This window comes from Sinocyclocheilus grahami, unplaced genomic scaffold, assembly GCF_001515645.1.
Source record: "Sinocyclocheilus grahami isolate Dianchi unplaced genomic scaffold, SAMN03320097.WGS_v1.1 scaffold930.1, whole genome shotgun sequence".
Classification (NCBI taxonomy): domain Eukaryota; kingdom Metazoa; phylum Chordata; class Actinopteri; order Cypriniformes; family Cyprinidae; genus Sinocyclocheilus; species Sinocyclocheilus grahami.
The window spans coordinates 254651-257987 of record NW_015506109.1 but is presented as its reverse complement, the minus strand read 5'-3'; the positions used below and the strand labels follow the sequence as shown (position 1 = coordinate 257987).

Below are 3337 nucleotides of genomic sequence, written 5' to 3'. Positions count from 1 at the left end.
CATTAAATAGTGCTTAATTATCATAATATCATAATATAATGCTCGATTGGCTGAAGTTAAGAGTACATATTCAGTTATTTAAGAAGCTGTTCCATTTTACAAAGATAAGCTGATTGGGTGGAATCGTGTGTGTGTGTGTGTGTGTACTTAACCATATTTTGGGGACAAATTTGTACCAAAAACCTGACAAAATCGGCAAAAACCTAAATGTAGTGGATGTCCTCATTTGTAAAACGGTTATACAAATAAAGTAAAAGTTTTTTTTTTTTACTTTTGAAATTGTAAAAACGCAGAAAGTTTTCTGTGAGGGGTAGGGGTGGGTTTAGGTTAAAAAGTGTACAACTATCTGTATATAAAAACAATAGAAGTCTATGTAATGTCCCCATTTAGATAGCTAAGGAAACATGCGCGCGCGCGCGTGTGTAAAATAGTATATCAGTCTGGCGAGTAAACAAAAAAATTTACTAGCCAATGGCGATTATATTGCCAAGGTGTGCGTAGAGGGTTGATGTAGCAGCTTTGAATGTCAGTGGGTGATTTTTTTCTTCTCTAAAACGTGTCTTTTTTTTTCAGACAGTTTATCAGTAATCACTCTTGTAGGGCTATATGAAGTGATTTTCTAGCATTTTTTGAACACTGACCAGTTGCAAATGTGATATTTACAACAATTAAATAATAATAAATTAATACTGTGGTATATATATTAGACACAATATTAATATAAATTTACAAATATAAATTAAATCTATGGTAGATTGTATTCATTTACATTTTTTTTTTATTTAACATTAAGTAAAGATTACGTATTTTAGGTTTCAAAAATTATTTGAATATAAAATGCCCGGATAATCAAATTTTTACCATTTTAATCACCACTAGTTCATTTTAAATGGTTCTGCAGTTTGACAAATTAATTTTATAAGGACAAATAGGCTATTCCATATAGGCTCTCAATTAATATTAGTTTTAAAGCTGAAGGAATGATAATTAAAAAAAAATTCAAAAAAAAATTTAGCATTCCATGTTCACTTCCTAGAAAAACATAGCTTATTTGTATTTTTCACCCAGTTTAATCTAAAAGTAGCTTGAAAAAAAAATTGCCAATTTTAATATTATTTGCATGTGGGCACTCAAAATGTTGGCAGGGCAAGTAAAAACAAATAATAATAAAATAATAATAATTCGCTTTAGGTATTATTTATACACGAAAGACGCAATGGATTGCTTTGATTTTGGATTCATTTCAATCGTGAGAATCTGCTGTAAATAATATACCATTTTCCCTGGTCGGAGCATGTTTCATGAAATAAGTGTAAAAAACCATGAGAATATTGCAACATGTGCGCACTTGGAGTTTTGTGTGTTATAATTTGATGACGAATATCTTTAGATCTAAATTACAGATTATGGTATGATTAGGCTCATTTTAATCGAGATAATTTTCTGAAAATAATGACGTTCCATGATCTATGCATGTTTCATGAAGTTATGAATGAAAACGTAACCTATGTTTTTTCTCAATTTAATGGTTTCCTGTGTGTGATAACATCGTAAGCAATACATTTAGACCCATTGAACGGATTACGATGAGTTTGGGATCCTTTTAAATCAGGAGAATTTTCTGAAAATAATCATAATATAAAAAGTAATAAGAAAATAATTTTGTGCATTTTCGTAACTTCACCAAACATGCATAGATCTTGAAATCTCGCACTATATAGCATTATATACAGAAAAGTCACCCGATTAAAAAGAGCCCAAATTTACCATAATCTGTCGATCAGATCAAAAGATTTCGTTCATAGAGCTGTAACACATAAAAGCAGACAGGCGCGCTGAGGCGCTGCAAAGAAAAACAGCTCTATGCTTCACGTTGCGTTTTTATTCATAACATCACGAAACATTCATAGATCTTGAAAATTTTATGTTTATCTGCTTACCCCCACCCAGGGCATCCAAGATGTAGGTGACTTTGTTTCTTCAGTAGAACACAAACGAAGATTTTTTAAGTCGAACCGTTGCAGTCTGACACAGACTGCCTGTTAATCAAACTCCTGGCGAAAGTCCAGTCGAATCCGGTCAATTGAGCAGCCAATATTGGGCAAAGTACAGAAATAACTGGGGCTAAAGAAATGCCTGCAGTTAATGCCACGTGCTGCACTTTTCACAGGTCTCTTTAAATAGATTTTTAATGATATAAGGTCTTTGTGTCATTTGGTGCGACCACTCATCATGTGGGGCGACCAATAATAGCAATAACTGTATTAAACTGTGGTTAAAATATGAATCACTGCTACAGTATGCTAAAGTGAATGGTATTTGTTTTTTTTTTAAATATCAGTTTTACGCAATTTACAGGAAAAATAAGTCTGTTAACTACATTTAAAAAGGCAACTCTGAAATTATAGAACAAAAATAAGAGATCATTATTTATAAAAACTCTAATTAAATGCAAATACTTTGTTTCTTCATCACGAAACATTCATAGATCTTGAAAATTTTATGTTTATCTGCTTACCCCCACCCAGGGCATCCAAGATGTAGGTGACTTTGTTTCTTCAGTAGAACACAAACGAAGATTTTTTAAGTCGAACCGTTGCAGTCTGACACAGACTGCCTGTTAATCAAACTCCTGGCGAAAGTCCAGTCGAATCCGGTCAATTGAGCAGCCAATATTGGGCAAAGTACAGAAATAACTGGGGCTAAAGAAATGCCTGCAGTTAATGCCACGTGCTGCACTTTTCACAGGTCTCTTTAAATAGATTTTTAATGATATAAGGTCTTTGTGTCATTTGGTGCGACCACTCATCATGTGGGGCGACCAATAATAGCAATAACTGTATTAAACTGTGGTTAAAATATGAATCACTGCTACAGTATGCTAAAGTGAATGGTATTTGTTTTTTTTTTAAATATCAGTTTTACGCAATTTACAGGAAAAATAAGTCTGTTAACTACATTTAAAAAGGCAACTCTGAAATTATAGAACAAAAATAAGAGATCATTATTTATAAAAACTCTAATTAAATGCAAATACTTTGTTTCTTAACACTTTAATTACTGAGAACATTTTAAAAAAATGTTAAGCATGTTAAGGAAATTATTTAATTTTTATATAAATCATGGTTGCACCACATTACATTTTTTAAGGCTACGGCCAAATTCATCTAGAAAATCACTTCATTTCAAATTGTAATAGTAATATGAATTTATGGTGTACACAACATTCTCAATGTTTGAACAATTACAATATATATTTTTTTGTATTTTAAAATTGTCCTGTCAAAAATCCTTATACGTCAATGACCATATATATATATATATATATATATATATA

General features: G+C 31.4%; 1 protein-coding gene across 4 annotated transcripts in view; it reads right to left on the bottom strand.

The window, feature by feature from the left end:
- The window catches only part of LOC107564392 (dystroglycan-like), a 52633-nt gene that overhangs the window by 36548 nt on the left and 12748 nt on the right, over positions 1-3337 (bottom strand). The window lies entirely within an intron of this gene.